Here is a 17475-nt window from a genome sequence, read left to right as displayed (position 1 = left end):
TCAGAGACAAGAGGGACCTTCTAGCACAACAGGAGAGGGAAAACACAACTGAAGATATGTAGAGATTTGCATTCCAGAGAGTATTTCCCGGGAGTGGCATTTATTGCAGGCAGGCCCCGTCCCTCCTTGCTTTTAAACACTTCTTCAACATTGAGTGGCAGTCCCAAAATGTCGATTCTGTCACTCTGGGACTGCAGGGTCTGTTCTGCCAGCTGCACCCTGCAGCTTTGTGTCTGGGCTGGTTTGGGCTCTGCAGAGCATGGTCTGGCATGTCTCTAGGACATGCCAGACCATGGATACCAGAGAGGGGAAGGGAACTGGGTGCCACAGGATTCCTGTCCCACAGCAGTGACCAGTGCCCGTGTCTTCCTCCCTGTTTAATGCTGCCCTTTCTGCAAGGTTTGCTCAGGGTTAACCAGCACACACATGGAATTAGGGCATAAACGTGAACCAGACAGGAATTAGCCAGTGCTACCAGGTCACAGGCTGCTCCCCTATCCCTCCTCCACGTGGGATGGTTTCCAGCTGCTCTGCAAAGCAGCAAACTGCAGGGAGGAGGGGATGCTTTGGGAGGAGACACTTAAGGAATGATGGCAAATCCTCCATGCACCCAGTACTGCAGCCACTCCTAGGTGCACTGAGGGTATCAGCATTAATCATCCACGTTTAGTGTAATTAGGGAGGTCTTAGGTTTGTTTTTTTCTAAGCTAGCAGTTTCTAGAATCTCCTGCAGAAGTTCCACCAGCTAATAATGCACTGCATGAAATATTCTCTCCCTTCACCATCACTTCACTTCATGCACTGCCACATCACTTGGAGGATGGCATATGTGGACGCTTTTAACTCGCTTCCCTGCCACTCCAGAAGTTCAGGGAATCTCAACACACCTCCTCAAAGTCACAGCCAGTCAAAATCCATATGGCCAGAAATGGCTGGAAACCATGGCAAATCAAATCTCTTCTTATCTGTGTCAGAGCTCAGCAGTTAAAAGAAGCTATTTTAGGTTATGCTGATTGCTGAAGCCCAAATCCAGTCACTCCCAAGCATCTGCTCACGTGTCACAGGAGACACATCTCAAGCTCTCCATGCACAGGCAGCGAGATGCACCTTGAGCACAGCAGTCAGTGCAATATCCCAAGTGCTGCCAGCTCACAAAGGCGAGTGTGCCAGTCCAGCATGGCAAAACAGCAGTGAGACTCCCCACACGCCTCCCTCTCAGCCCAGGCACCTCCCCCAGCCCACCAAAAACCACTTTGCCCAGGGCTTTTTGACAGCTCCAGGAACAGGAGCTGCTCCCCACAGCAGAATCACCCCCAAAGCTGTGGGACAACCAAGCCCACAGCAGGGTCCACGGAAGGTTTTGCAAACACTACCCAGCTGCTGAGGCATTACTGGCACATTCCCACTTATGGACAGTCCTGGAAGCAGGGTGGAAGGGTCACCACCATTTTAAGTGTGCCACTAAACACTGTTCACAGAAGAGCTGGCCAAGAGGGTGCTGAAAACACTGATGGCAGCCAGCAGCTTGTCAGCACAGAGTGTGAGAACAGGAACAGGCCTGTGCTGATGGCAGTAATCACTGAGCTCCCCAGCACAAATGGGGCTCCCAGGGAATTGCTGCATCCCCAAGAACACAAGCAACCAACAATCCTGCAGCCTACCTAAAATTCTGAGAAATTGCCACCATCACTGCCAACAAAACCCCCCTCAAGGTAAGAATTAATTTCTCCATCACTTTGTTCAGCATGAGGATTTTTATCACAGTTTTCAGTTACTGTATCCCAAATTTTACCTGATGCAGGAAATCTGCTACTCTCCCTTGCTCACAGGAAGATATTCCACTGTTTTAGGCAAGGACAAGCATTTAGTGATGCCACCAGGAGCAGCAGAGGTGGTTTTCCCAGGACATTATGAAAAACCCTCCCTCCCCACACCCAGATGACGAGGGATTCTTTGCAAGCTGAAAACAAACCCCACCCTGTAGCCATAGGGCCAGGGAAAGCACACGTGTCAGCAGCTGAGGAGACAGCACTGAACAGCCTCTGCACCTGGGAGATGGGAAGGCATCAGGCTGGACTCATCTCACAGTGAAAAATTCCAGCCTTTAGTCAACACTCTTTCCACTTGGACAGTGGCTGTCAGGCAGCCAGCAGCCAAGATTTACATCTTCAAAGCTACAATCATCAAGAGGTTTTAATAGCCAGATTCAGTTGAAGCTATTTCCTCCCTTAAGTATTTACGAACCAAGATGTGGCAACATTATGCTAATAGTGAAGAATCAAAGTCAAAATTGCTGGGAAACTTCTGTTGGCTGAGGCACAGGGACAAGCTTTGCATGTTAAAGATACTCCATATTCTATTACATTGGTTAACATGGCATTATCCATAAGATTAAAAAAAAAAAATCACATGAACAAACACAGAAAAGACTGCAGCAGGCTGCTCCTCTCCATTAGCATTAAATTTGACAGTGGTTCAGCTGTTGCAGCAGAGTCTGCTCAGATCTGGAGAGGAAGGGAAGTCCTCAGACTCAGAGCAGGCAATTAAGCAAATATTCCAACCTTTTATTCCCTTTGGGTAGGGTGCTAGGAAGCTTTGGAAAGTTGTGCTCATTGCTTGGATTGCCCAGGGCTCCCACCTGAACTAACTATGGACCCTGCAGAGCACAAAGCTGTCCTCCTGGTGACAGAGGCACACAGAGGAGCAGAGCCATGTGTCCCCAGTGCTCTGCTCTCCCGGAGGTCAAGAGTCCCCAGCTCTGAGTACCTGAGAATTTCAAGTATCACAAGCAGTCCCTGAACAATGGATGCCCCAAGGGAGGGGTATCCAGAGCAAACCCAGCACTTTCTGCAATACCCCATTTCAGGAACTGAGCAGGCATTGACAAAAGAGCCACTGTGCAGCCCCAGCTCTGCAATCAGAGAGCACAGCAGACCCCAGGTGTGCATGCAGAGCCTTCCTCTGGGGCTCCAGTACCTGTGACCTACAAAGCTCCCAGCCACCAGGTCCTCATCTTCACAGCTCACTCTGCTTCTCCTGCAGGCTCCAAAGCACCACATTCCTGGTTCACAGGCCTCTAGAGTCCCCATAAGCTTTCAAGTTCAGAGCCCAGACCACCACTTAGCCACAAGTATGGGTAGCAGGTCTGGATTCAGGGGTGCAGGACCTGTTTGCCCACACACCCGGCCCCTCCAGCCTGCAGAACCTGCCACGAAGGAATGCCAAGGATCAGAGACTTTGCTAGGAAAGGGACACAAGGGAGAGGCCAGAGCACAGCTCTGCTCAGCACACCCAGGGAACAGACTCAGTTCTAGGCCACAGAGCTGAAGGCACTGGCTTAGTCATGCTGTTCCCATGGCACTGGGACCTACTCCCTTCTGTCCCCTGTCTGGAATTCAGGATGTGACAATGACTCCCTGGCCTTCCAAGGAGGGTTATCAGTAAAGCCCAGCCTCCAGCAACAGCATTAAACGTCACAAGAGCATTCCCTGCTGCTTTCAGGAACCTGCTCACTGTGGAACAGACCATTCTCCTGCCTTGGCAGTTATGTGCCAAAAGCCTTCTTGGCTTCGTTTCCCACCTTGCTTATATTTATTCCTGTTTCCAAATGAGTGATCTCCTCTCCCTCCACTCCTTTCAACTCAGCAGTTGTGTAATTCCAGCTACAAAATAAAAAGCATCCACACCAAATTCAGAAATCTTAGGGTGCTCTGCAGGATATTCCAAAAAGCTTCCTCCCAGGCAGCTTTTCTTTTTCCTCCTTCCCTGTAAACACCAAGTACCAACCAGCAGGTGAAGAGAGGCACTTTGGCTTTTCCTGATCAGTGGCTCAGCACTGGATGGTAGAGGGTGAATGGCAGGATAGGTAACAAGTGATTTAGAGTGGCTTAAGAAAGGTGTGAGAATGATCCAGGCAGATCATGTTTTGAAGGGGCTCCTGAAAGAGACACTTAACCAGAGGTGACTTTGGAAGAAGCCACTCCTTGCTCAAGCACAGCAATGGAACCTTCCCACAAAACAGCGCTCACTTGGTCCCCCAGAGCCCGAAGAGCCCCCAGAGCCTGCTGGAAAACACACCAGCCCAGCTATTCCATAGTCCAAGGAGCTCTAAACAGATCAAGAGCAGCCTTTGAAGAAGCCTATCCACAATGCTCCCTCCTCCTGCTCATCTTCAGCTCTCCCTGCCAGCACGTTCCAGGTGCTCTGGGGCACCTGCACCCACAGCAGGCACCACAAGGAGCACTGGGGTTCTCAGGAATGCAAAACCCCTGCTCCAAACAAGCCCCTTTGTCAGTTCTGAAGTGACCTAGCCAGGAAGCACAGTGGGGCCACAGCAAAAATGTGGGAACTGCTGTACTCAGTTTAACAGAAAACATCAGTCCAAGGGATATTTCAGATAGGAATTTATATGGGGCTTTGGTTACTGGTCTTCAGAGCTACAACCCTGCCCAAGAGCTGTGTGCCAGCCTTTGAAGGCACTGAGAGGTTCAGCAGGCTGGTGATGTTCTAACCATGTCCATACCCATCCCCTCCCTTGCCCCCAGCCCAGGTCCCAGGCAGCTCCAGCTCCAAAGCACACAGGGCAAGTTCTTCCTGCAAGGGCAGATGGAGGCAACAGATCAAACCTCTCCTTGCAGACACCTCCTCACCCAACCAAGGCCAAAATGGTTTTGCAAAGAACCAGCTCAAGATTTCTAAAACCTGACTACCAAGAGCTGACACACCAAGGAAAAGATGGTGCCATCAGTTCTCCAGGAAAAATCCCATCTCTACACTTCTCTGAAAATCCCAGCCAAACTACAAAGATTGCCCAAGGCTGGAGTTATTCCTCCACTTGGCCATCTCCCCACACTTGGCCTGGGAACAATTTTAGACTTGGAATGCATTACTGCATTCAAGCAGCCACTCCTTGTCATGCCAGTTGTCCAACCCCCAGACCAGCTGGAGGATGAAATTCCTAGGAACAGTGAAATGCCAATCTTTGGATGCAGGGCTTTCCAGGGCAGCCACCAGCTCGGCCTCTGCTGTGCTCAGCTCTGAGGCATTGCTGAGAACAGCTCCTGTGGCCTCCCAGGACAGACTGACTGTGTCAGCTACTTGGGGTGAGTCCAGCAAGTGCTTTCACCTGAAGTGGCCTTGTGAAATAAGAGCCACCAGCCAAAAATAACCCAACAGCGAGCACCAACACAGCCCCAGAGCAGCACTAAGCTTGTGGGACACGAGGGTGGCAGCAAGGAGCAGGTCTCCAACTGTCTGCTCAAGGGGTTTGCTTGCCAGGAGGAATCCTCCAGCAGACTATGGCAAAACACTCCAGAACACGGTGCCACTGTGGGGGCACATGGCTGGGAAGGACAGGAGGACACTGCTCTGCCCTTGTCACTGCAGGGGGAAGCACAGAGCATATCCAGGCACGGCCCCTCAGGACACACAGTGGTCCAGTGTCATCTGTACAGGGACTTGGGGTCACTTCTAATGTCTGGGACACCACACTGGGAAACAAGCCCACTGTATCCCTGCTGCTACATTTTCCTGGAAAGCACTTTCAAGGAAACATCAGGGTTGTTTATGTAGCAGAGGCCCAGTTGCAGAGCAAGAGCTGCCCAGTCAAGTTTCTTGGATCTGGGCCCTGTCAGAAGCCTCAAGACAGACACAGCAGATACTGACTGAAGATGAAGGTCAGTGGAACAGGATGGCTCCCCAAGACAATTCCTCTGTAGGGCTCTGGCAGCCAGGCAGGACCAACACTGTGAATTTGCTGTCAGCAAGAGACTGATCCAGCAGGGAGAAGTCCAGTCCAGTGCTGAAAGAGAGAGGGCTTGAACTCTCACTGCAGCCCAGGCTACTGGAGACCTGGAGTCCATACTGCAGGAATAACTGTCCTCCTCAATACACCTAAAAAAGTCTGCTCTCAGCTCTGTCACTTTATGATAGCAAGTGAAAAAAAGTCCTTTATCCAACATCCTTTCCAAGGCCAAAAACAGCCACAAATGCTTTTGAAGATAAATTAATGGTAAACTGAGGGAGGCAAAGAAGTGGGACATCAATGAGTAAGAGCATTAATTTTCACATCTGACTTCTCTTGTTTCCAATGGCACAGAGCTGGTTAAGAGCTGGCAGATCCTGGACCCCAGTCTGAGGGGGCTGGTGCACCCCAGAAACGTGTGGGGCCCAAACCCCTGCTGTTCTGCAGCCACTGCCTCACAGGGCCCCCACACTGCTGCTGGGTGGGGTCCCACCTGCTCCAGGGGCATCCCAAACCCACTGGAGGTGCCAGCTGCTCTGGGATTAGCCTCTTGTGGCCTTTCAGGGAGGCAGAGCAGCCCTGCCAGCCCTTCCCACAGTGGCTGTTCTCCAGATACTGTGGCTGGTGCCCCCAGCAGCGCCATCACACCAACAAATCCCCTTCTCAGGGGTGTTTCTATTCCTGGCCCAGACATGCAGCAGACACAGGATGCCTATGAGATGACAGCAGACAAGCTTCATACCTACAAGCCCAAGGCTTGAGATGGGGAAGACAATTTTGCATTAAAGCAGTCATAGGGGAAAAAACCCAACAACCCCCTTTTAGCAAGAGATTCAACACTAGTCTTTAGTTGTAACTATGACACACAGCCCAGCTGAGGAAACAGAACAGCAACACATTATTTTGGATACTGCTTTGTAAACAGATGCGTGGCCAGTTATCTAACTGTGGGAACATGGATGTGAGTAGGCTTGGAGGGAGCAGCAGAGCACTTGCAAGGTTATTTCACTGCAAGCTCACAGCAGTTTGCATCATCTCCATCAGGAAATTTCCATGGACTGCAATGTCAGCAGCTTTGCTGCAACGTGCCTGGGAGAATCTGAGAGGTGCCACCTCCCTTGGGTACCACCGGACTGTCCCCTCCTACTCTGGCCACTTACAGACACAACCAAGGAGACAGTTCCAGGAGGTATCTCCTCAGCTAATTGCTAATTACATTAATTGTCAGGACATCTGACTCAGCTGCTCTAGAGGTGGAAGCTGGGCCTCCTTCTCCCTGTAGCAGGAATGCATTATCCATGGGGACAGGGTGTAGCAGCAGTGAGTCACCTCACAGCCACAGCGGGCCACCACAACTGGTGCCACACAGCATCCTGACTGCAGCAGCATGTGTACAGCAGCTGGGAGCTGCCAGGGCAGTGGTGGCAGCTCTGGCAGGGCTCCAGCACCAACACAGGTGTTCTGCACAAGGTAACACAGCCAGCATGCCTGTGATGGCATCCATGGACAGAGGACAGCAGCCAGAACTGCTGAGCTCAAAGGAGAAATGGAAAAAATAGCCCAGGATTAGGGTGGCACAATACAGAACATAAAACTGTGCTTGCATTCTGCACTGCCACACAGTGTCACAGCCACAGCAGCAGAGCTGGGAACAGCAGAGCCAGGGCCCTTTTTCCTCCCACCTGCACCTGACTCCCCCAGGTGCCAGATGGACACACAGCCCCACCCCACTGCAGGGCCATGGGGGGCTCAGCTCTCAGCTCTGTTAACATCCCACTCACGCAGGACAGAAGATCCAGGTAACTTCTGGTTTCTCTAGTCTGGAACCCCACCAAGCACGCTCCAATTTACAATACAAATATCAGTAGTGTGTTAAGTACCAGCTGTCCTGAAAGCCAGCATGACATCCCAAATCCAGCACACCCTCTCAGGCTGCTGTCTGGCAGGACGTGTGCCTGGCACAACGGTGTCTCCTCCAGGACTGTTCAGCTGGAGTGCTTCCCAAGTGCACCCTGCTCAGAATTCAGGGACAGAGTTCAATGCTACGGCAGTGCTGAAGGAAACATCTCAATACAACTCTGCTGGGAGTTTTGGCTAAGCTGGTAAATTTCCCACAGGAGCACCAGTGCACACCAGTTCTGCAGGCACAGATATGCACACAGCACTTCAGGGAGTGGTCAAGAATGGACTGGGACACTGAGTGTCCCCTTCTAAACTAAAAGCACTCTGGAATTTGTCTTACAGACTTCAGTCTGAGCTCTCTTTGCTCACTTCTGCCGTGATTTTGTAGCACAAACACATTTTAGGGGAAATTTTAACAGGGTGGGAATTCACATGATTTCTGGAAGCCTTGCCTTAGCAGGCTGCCTTTTCTTCCTTCAGCTGCATCCCAGGATGCCTGTGCCCCACCTTCTCGATACATGGAGCACTCTGAACACAGAGGAAGGCACAACAGCACTTCCTAAAGCTAGAGAGGGGCTCTCGTGAGCAAATGATCCTGCACTTCCTCATCCAGGCTGTTATCAGAGGAATAATGCTCTCAGGAATCTAGGCAGAGAACTGCTTTATGGTTTGATTCAGCAGCCCCTGCCAGGATGAACCACTGTGCTTTAGGCTTTGGTTCTTGCACACCAGATGCCAGGAGTTTCAAAACCCTCAAGTTATTTAGGTTTCCCCATACATCATATATTCTCTGTAATGGTCAGAACAATCCTTAGTTACTGTTAGGTGTAAGAGCCATAAAGTGCAAAGAGCAATGCCAAGGAACAATAATTGCTTCTGCAGTGTGGAAGCTCTCAGTCTGGCTGTGGCAGGTTTCAGTCAGACTTTGTCCTGCCATGTCCCACTGGCATCCCCCTGGATGAGGGATGTTGACCTGCTGGCTCCCTGAAGGTACCAGAGAACAAGAAGACAAACTGAGCAAACAAGAAGGCTCAACCTGAAACTCTGGAGAGAGAGCACACCACAAAAATTCCCAAAGCACTACTAAGTGTAGGTTTCCCTCCATTAAATGACCCATCCCTGTTCCCCTTCCAGCCAGTAAGTACTGTGGGGATCTTTGTGCAGCCCACCAAGGCGAGCAACAAGCACCTGCTGCCCCTCAAGACCAGAAACAACCACAAGACCAGCACACACCATAAAGCAGCTGCACTCTGAAGAGCAGGGTCAGAGCTGGAATCACACCACTTGAAGAGTCATTTCCCATATGAGAACATGGGCCCAGATTTCCATGCCTTGGTGCCTCTAACAGGATATCAGGTAGTAGTTCAGAGGTGTTAAGCACTATGCTTATCAATAGTAGAAAAATCAGACCTCCCTGTCAGAAACTCCTTGCTAAGGAAATTCACCTGCTTGTCTTACCAGTGAGAGTTCACCATAAAGCCAGCTAAGAAACTTACTCTTAATTCTCACCTGCAAGAGGAAAAAGGAGTTCTACCTTCAGTTTTTAGTTACTGGAACATGCAGAAACTGTGCAGAGACCAGAGCTCCCACATGCACAAGTTCCACTGCAGAACATGCAGAGTTCCCCCTTCAGCAGCTCCCTGCTGGACTATTTCCTTCCTACAATTCTGTAGCTACTTGACTGCAGCTACTTGAAAACCCCAACTCTAATCTTCCCCACCTAGAGCTGGAGGAAAACAGCAACCAAGAGTTCAGAACTGCAGTCAGTGCTTCCCAGCAAGAGAATTCCACTGGCAGCCTTCTGAGCTGGACCTCGATGTTACATAGGGTCAGCTCCAAATCCAGGCAGCCATAAGAACCATGGTCCAAGAGCAGGGCCAGGTTTGGCAGGAATCAGCTGTGGTACAGATGGAGGGCTCAGAACCTCAGCACAAGAGGCCAGTTGAACAGCAGCCACCACACCCCTTCAAAGAAAGAAATCTGCTGGTAACCTGAAGCCAAATGCACAGAGAGAATGTGCAGAACAGCTGAGCTCAGGTGTGCCCACGGTGCAGCACAGCACACACAGGTATTCCCAAACCAGCACAGACCAGCCTCCCCCTGAATACATTCCCTCTCCAGGAAAACCTCAAAGGACTTGGAAAACCTGGGCATGGGGTAAGCACAGGTTTTGGCTTCTGGAGTTTACTCAGAATCCCAGAAAGATCTGTCTGGAAGGAACCTTAAGGGTCATCCAGTCCCACTCCCCTGCCCCAGGCAGGGACACCTTCCACGAGCCCAGGCCGCTCTGTGGCCAGGTGTGCAGGCTTCCCAGTTTACCAGCCATTCCCAAGTTTCTGGCAATCCTGCCAAGAGGATTTAGCACCAGTCAGCCCAAAGAGAGTTAAACTGTCAGCTCAGCTTTCAGCACCACGAGCACAGAGGTGTCTGACAGCACTGCCAGCTGTGCTTCCCTCCAAGCTCCAAAGTTTCTCACAGTGTTGCACAACACACAGTGCAGCAAGTCTGCCTAAAATATGCAAATATTACTGACACACAAGTGATTCACAGCCTGAAGTTTGTCACTGGCTGGACAAGGAGATCTTTAAGACTGAAAAGCAACCAAGTGCCACCCTTGGCCACTCTGGGCTTGCCCCACACCAGCACACAGAGCTCACGCACAGGTACCTCGGCTCACTGAGCTAACTTCCTTCTGCTGAGGGCTTAGAGAAGCACAGGCAATGCAAAGAGCAAAAGCATTTCTCTCCAAAGCAGCTTGAAGGACTCTCTTGTCTTTTACCACTCACTGACCAGTTACCAAGAAGCAAAAAGACACCAAGGGAAAAGTCCTGCTCTGTGTGGCAGCTTGTCCAGAAGGGAACCTGAGGCTTCCACACATTCGGTAACTTCACTTTTCTACTCATCTGCCAGCTCTGCAGCCTCTCCTTCTGTTTGCTTTGAGCACAAACCCATATTTGTTAACCTCCATCTCCGGGTGATGCAGGAGCCATCACCTGTATATGAGTACACAAGGCCATGGCTGCAACAGGATCAGGCAGCTCTGGTTTCACAGCCTTTATCTGAGATCACACACAACAATTTGATGCCTGCTGCAAGCTGGGACCTGGAGACAAGCAATCTCTTGACTTGAAATCTGAACAAGTACTCAGTGTCACAACCCTGAACCAGCTCCTGCTGCAAGAATGAAGGAAACTTCAGTGCTGGGAAGATGCCCAGAGAGACTTGTAGCAATTTTCACTACTTTATCTTTCAGGCAAGAACACCATTTCCCTGTATCTTGGGTATTTTTGCAGTTTTTCTGTAAACACTGTCAGCGTCCACTCAATCTTCCCTTTTAAGTCTGGACACTGTTTACCACCCTGTAGGTGACCCTCTTCTAAGAAGACATATTTTAAAAGTTGTTTGAATACTGGTCTGAAGTTCAGAGAACCAAGCAGAACACCACAATAATTTGCAGAATATTAGGTTTTATGATTCTGTTCCCATCCTCAAGCACTTAGCCTGCCTTGGTTGGCACTTCAGGTTTTCCTTCTTTTCCTTTTTCAGAGGCCAACTGAGCTCACCAGAGGGGTTTGAGGAACCTGCAGGTCCTGAGGGAAAGGGTTTGGCACAGGGGAAAGGACATCAACCAATGCATTTGCAAGGGTAAAACACTTGCACTGCAGCCCGGGGCGTCTGTGCAGCCCTGCAAGGAAAAGCAGATAACAGCTATTCCTCTAGGGCTTAAATCTGGGGGATAAGGAACCCCACACAGTCCTACTGTGAGAGAATAAACCATTTCACAGTGACTTGCTCATGTAATAAAGGAATTTGATGAGGTTAACTGTTTAGACAAGTCCATGAGTAAGGACAGAAGCAACCTACTCTTCCAGGAAGCAACTTACTCATAGCCTTTCATGGAAATCTCCAAATACTTGGGAAGTAGTTATTTTGCTGTATTAAGGGAAATTTCTTCACCCATCCCCATGGATGTAGCTCACTACACACACTGAAAATGGAAAACATGCTACAATATAGCTAAACCTACAAACCATGCAGTTTGTAGGTGAGGTTTCAACTCCTTTCCTGAACAGCCTCTGTCTGCCCACTGCAGCCATAAACAGCACTAATCCCAGACCTTCATGCAGTTCTTTTCTCCTCTACAGGAACCTGAGTGTTGGAAGTCAGAGTCAAGTAGCCTTGGAGTGGCCTTGCAGCCACCAGGACAGATGTGACTAGTGTCAGGAGTGAATGAAAACATCTCCTACCCTCTGTTTTTTAAAGCAGCGATGGTTAAAGAGCAGATTTTAGCATCTTTAGCCAGACACCAGCTACTTTAAAAACAGCAGCAGTATAAATTAATATGATTCAAAGGCAACTGGCCTTTCAGTCATTTTTCCCCTAAACAGGATGCATACCAAATGTTCCAGGGGAACAGACAAGGTGAAAAAAACCTTTGTCATCATGCTAAGAGCTGTTGTAGCCTTTCATCTTGAAGACCCAGCAACCCAGAAGAAAAATTAGAAAAAAAAAAAAGATGAATCTGTCAGCAGAACCGCTGGAAAACAGTTCTGATCTTTTCAGGAAAACAGCCAAAAAATTCTGTCACACTGAAGAAGTCAACTCGTTTGAGCTTCCACATTACACCAAGTTTTGTCCTTTTTGCCTGAATACAAGGTTGCTTAAAGCAAGCAAAGCTCAAGGGAGCTGATACACTTGCCAAGGAAGTGTCAGCCCTGAGAGGTGACAACCCGGAGCAGTCCCAGCCAAACCGTGCAGGTGCCATGCACAGGCCCCTGCTGAGCAGGGGGACCAGCACATAGCACCCTAATCTCAGTCAGAGACACCCCACAAACAGGAGAAATCTGCTTGTCCATCCCCCAATATCAAACATTACAAACAAAACAGTTACAGGTAACAAGCTTCTGCCATGGGTATGACAAAGCCCTCTAACAAAAACAAGAAATAACTGGAAAGCATCAGCTCCCTGCTTGCCAGGCCAGGCACTGACACCACCCTGCCTCCCATTAATCAGGAGGAAGTTAGTTAATATTTGAGTAGGCTATTACAGCTCAAGGCAGAGGATCAAGTACACCACGCCATGCTCTCAACCAGACTCCTTAAAAAACAGTTAAAACAAGATAAAGCTGAACACAAATGCACAGCAAAGACTGTACAGAGCAGAATACATCCTCACAGTGTTTTGGTGACAAATCATGGTATTTCAGGAAACAGGAAGTTCCCATGGTTTTGGCAGAGTAAAATTAAGCCATGAAATAAGCCCGGTTTTCTGCCAAATCCCTGCCTCTGCTGAGCTCACACAGATTGTGCTGGCTCTCCTGGTCTCATCACCCAGCTCACCCCACTGGGGGCTTTCCACAGAGGAGACAGCTGTCCCAGGAGTGCTGGAAAGGCAGGAGCCCCCAAAAAAGCTCTTCCAAGTCACACCCTGGTGAAACACCAGCTTTTCTGACCGATGTCAGAGCTGACACAGCTCGGTGTATCTGTCCCCCAGCCCAGCAGCACCGTGCCCAGGATGTGACCCAGTGGGTGCCTGGGATTTTAGCAACACAAGCATTGACAACAGGGCTCACAGCACAGCAACTGCTGGACATTTCGGGCTTCCTGGCATTAATTTAAGTGAGTTTAACAACACAGGAGGAGATGGAGACAGTTTTGAGAAGAAGATATATGAGATCTTTTCTGCCACCACCACTCTGGTAACAGCGTTAAAATCACAGCTGTAATTCAGGCTCATTTCAAAGCCCCATATCTTCCCTGAAATCTATTGAGCTGTTCTGCTTTCTGCTCCAGCTATTGATGACTGGGGTGGATGGGGTAAGGGGGAACACGAGCCACTGCCTCCCAGCCACTTCTCAGTGATGCCACATCTCGTGACATCACGACTGTCTCCATGGTGACACAGCAACACAACTGAATTGAAACAGGAGGAGGCCAATTAGGAAGAAGAAAGCTCTTTTGTGCCTGGAACCATAGTAATGAGCAGAAATAAGAGAAGCTGTTATAAAAAAGACATGGTTGTAACAATAAAAAGCTTGCTTATTGCTTGCTAGGTGAGCCCCAAACCATATCTATATGTAAAATCCCTCTAGACCGGGAAACCCATGACACCACTAGGTGCATTCCCAGGTCCACAGAATGCTGAGCACAGCCTGGATCCAAGAGATCACTTTTCATCTCCCCTCTGTCAAATTCTCCTCTCCACTGGAGCCTGCTCAGCCCTTGAGCTCGAGCAGAGCACCCAAGCTGAGGTGCCTTTCAGCCTCCACAATTAGCACACACACGTGTGCGGGGGCACACACAAAAGAATCCAACCCCAGGCCGCCAATGCACAGTGACTCAGCCAGCGAAGGCTCCACCCTCAGGGATGAAGCACACTCAGGGTTTGGAATGGATGACATGAACAAGATCTGGACCCTCTAAATATCTATTCTGATTTATTTTCAACTTCCAAATGAGAGACACACAGGAGCCATCTCAGCCAGAGCCAAGCCTGACTCTGGCTGATCTGCGCTTCCCAGGTTGGCCAGGAAGCACTTGCTGCAGTCCCACAGATGAGGCAGCTGCTCCGTTGCTCCAGAGTGGCCAGAAGCAACACACAGCTCTAGGAATTCCCCAGGGAGAGCAGCTGCTTGGAGTGTTCTACAGTCAGGCTCTCAGCCTGAAGCACCTCCACTGTGGCCATTCACTCAGCCCATTAAACACCAGTGACATGCCGTACACTCAACCAGATTTTTCTCTTCTCAATCAAGCCTAAAAGCTGCAGCAGGTGGGAACAAGCTGAGCACAAACTTCCCAAGAAAGGAAGCTTGAAGGTGTGAGGCACAGCACAAAGTCAGGGCACCCGGAGCAAGGAGAGCAGCAGCCAACAAAGCCACTGGAGCACAGCAACTCTGCACACACTGGAGGTTAAACCCCCATGGGAAACGCTGCCTCCCACAGCTCCTGGGAGCAGCCCTGTTATGCTCCTCTCCTGCAATTCCATGGGAAAGTGAGGCATGCAATGCTGCCAGGGCAGGCAGAGCACACAGGTCCCCGGTCCTGGCACACTCATGGCATGAGGAGGCAGGGCAGCAATCTGCTTGGCAGCTGCTCTGTGATAAGAGGCACAGCTGCCCAAAACTGAGTCACCTTAATTAAAAAAAAAAAAAAGATGCTGAAAAGCATCACACCATAAGAATTAGGATAAATTCGATTTAACAGGTGCCCTCAACAACCTCTGCGGAAGCATTTTTTGGTCCTCATCCATTCAAGTGAGTCTTTGTACATAACCCTTGTACCAGTGCCTGCATCTGTCAGGTGAGGTTATTTCACATGCAGCAGCAGAACTTGAGGTAAGGCACTAACAGTGACAGAGGTTCTTGCTGGGATTCACCATTAAAAATGAGCCATCCTGTGGCACATGCCTGGGAAATGGGACAATGGGACTTCCTCAAGCCACTGTCACCTCGGAACACAGCTCGTTCAAGCACAGCTTTTGGCATATGGCTGCACCTGAGTGGCTCCAATTTCCAAATGGTGGAGACCCTTCAAAAGGTTTGTGTTCATGTTTGAGTACATTCTGGACCCCATGTTCCTGCTTTACCAGCTCCTTCACCCAGATCTGCAATCACACGCACCTGCTGCCTGCACACACCATCACCCACACCCAAAGCAAGTTTGCTAACAGAGCAAGAAGTAGCACAGAGCAGAAAACATGATTTTCTGTGTGAACCCGGCCTTGCAGCAGTAGAAAAAGCCATCAGCTACAGAAGGGAAGGGAACAGGCAGAGGCAGAAAAAATGGCTTTGGAAATAACCAGCCTCTAAAGTTATTTTTAGAGCTGCCTCCCCCAACACCCAAGATATTCAGAGCCGTTCAAAAAAAATATAAATCAAAGGTAAGCACACAAATAGCACTGCCAGGAGCAGGCAAACAGCGCTTCAAAGTTACTGCTGCCACCAGCAGCGATGGCTGGCCTGCTTCTGCTCCATTCAGGCAGCCTCCTCAGCCTGGGCTCTGCTTTGCTGTGGCACAGCGAGCTCAGGGCACCCAGCCCGGTGTGCTGGGCACTGCAGACGGTGCCAGCCGGGCACTGCTGTCTCGGGGGAAGGACAGCGCCTCCATCCCCCTTGGACAGTACACTGTGGTACAGAATCAATGAGACTGAGTCCACCCTACGACCGAACATCATCCTGTCAACTAAACCACGGCTGAGCCGCCTCCTCTCCAGGCTGAGCCCCCCCAGCTGTTCCGGGTGCCCCTTTCCCTTCCCTGTACAACGGGGGTGACAGCCTGGGGCTGTGTCCCCGCGCACTGACACAGCCCAGTGCACTCTGGAGCGGCACTCGGAGCTCACCGGCCTCGCTGTGCCGCGGGCAGCGCCTCAGCAGCGGCCCGGCCCGGCCCGGCCGGCGCTCACCTCGCCCTACGGCCCTGCTGCAAAGCGCGGCGGCCGCAAAGCGCGCCCGGCGGGGGCAGGACAGGCAGCGCCCGGGGCCGCGGCCGAGCGACCCGACACCGCCCGGGCCCGGGACCACATCCCCCCGGCCCGCTGCGACCCCCGCGGCGGCACACCGCCCCCGGGCCGTTTGTGCACCCACGGGAAATCCGCCCTGGGCCCGTCTCGCAGGCAGGCACTGGGCATCTCCCAGCTCCCGCTCCCGGGAGCCAGCCGGCTCCTGCTGTCACTGAATCACTCGGGCTGGAAAACACCTCTGAGACCACCGAGTCCGACCTGGGACCTACCCTCACCTTGTCACCGGCGCAGAGCACCGAGTGCCACATCCAGTCCTTCCCTGGACACCTCCAGGGCAGAGGACTCCACCATGTCCCTGGGCCAGTGCCTGACCACCCTTTCCATGAATAAACTCCTCCTTATGTCCAGCCTAAACAGTTTAAGGACAGTGTCCTCTCATCCTGTTGCTGGCTGCCTGGGAGCGAAGGCTGGTTGCTGCCCTGAGGATGCCACTCAAGATGTTCTCCCTTTTATCTCTTAACCTGCACATTTCATCAGTCCTGATGTACTACAAAGAGGAATCAAAGCATCCCACAGATGAACACCCAAAACGCAGGGATCCCTTCTGGCTGGGGCGCACACAGGCCCTGGTGTGTCAGAGGGAACGTGTCAGAGCTGTTCGGCAAACCCTCACACGGCTGGGACAGCGAGCAGCAGTCACAGCAGCAGCCACCCGGGCACGGTGACAGCAGCCACAGTCCATCAGGCCTTTTGGCCGCCCTTCCCTAAGCCCTGATTCCCCCAGCCAGCCTGGTTCAGTGCTTGACTCATGTGAGAACAGCTCCTGGGAAGGAGCAGGGGTGGAGGGCTGCTCTGGCAGTGTCCCCTCAGCACCTGGGTGCTCTGCAGCACTCATCTCCAGCAGGGCCCTCAAAGGAGCAGCGATAGAAGTTAATGTGTGGCACCACACTGCTGGTCGTGCAGCAGCGGGGAGATTGCAGGGTGACAGCAACGCTGACACTGAACCTGTGCCAAGAACAAAGGCCAACAGCAGCAGCACCGTGGCCAAGGCAACAGGCTGCTGGTGAGCAGGGCTCTGCTTCCCAGCATCCGGGATTCCCTGCTCAAGGCCTGGCGCTTGGCACGCTGCAGACCTAAGCATCACTGAAACGCAATACTTTGGAAATAAAGTAGCTACTTTGTCCAGAACCAGGAGCTCAGGAGGTGCAAACACTGTCCAACACCCTTGTACTTCCAAGGGATCAGACTAAGCACTGTTTCAGGCACTGGGAGAAGTTTTCCAGCTCCCCAAAGCCACCTTCTCCCCAGGAAAGCAGCAGCCCAGGCAGTGCAAGGCTGGGCATTACAGCAGTCCTGCACTGCCAGGGAGCTT

General features: G+C 51.2%; 1 protein-coding gene across 7 annotated transcripts in view; it reads right to left on the bottom strand.

Moving 5' to 3' along the window:
- Window positions 1–17475, bottom strand: part of DLGAP4 (DLG associated protein 4) — a gene marked incomplete at its 5' end in the record, with an annotated part of 60350 nt that overhangs the window by 16433 nt on the left and 26442 nt on the right. The window contains one exon of one of the 7 annotated variants that reach the window (XM_084218136.1): window positions 15984–16047. The exons of the other annotated variants lie outside the window; for them this stretch is intronic. Of the gene's footprint in view, window positions 1–15983; window positions 16048–17475 lie in introns of those variants that run through there. 7 annotated transcript variants of the gene reach the window in all.

The sequence above is a fragment of the Fringilla coelebs genome (assembly GCF_963513975.1).
Source record: "Fringilla coelebs genome assembly, chromosome: 18".
Lineage (NCBI taxonomy): Eukaryota > Metazoa > Chordata > Aves > Passeriformes > Fringillidae > Fringilla > Fringilla coelebs.
This window is presented reverse-complemented; position numbering and strand designations above follow the sequence as displayed.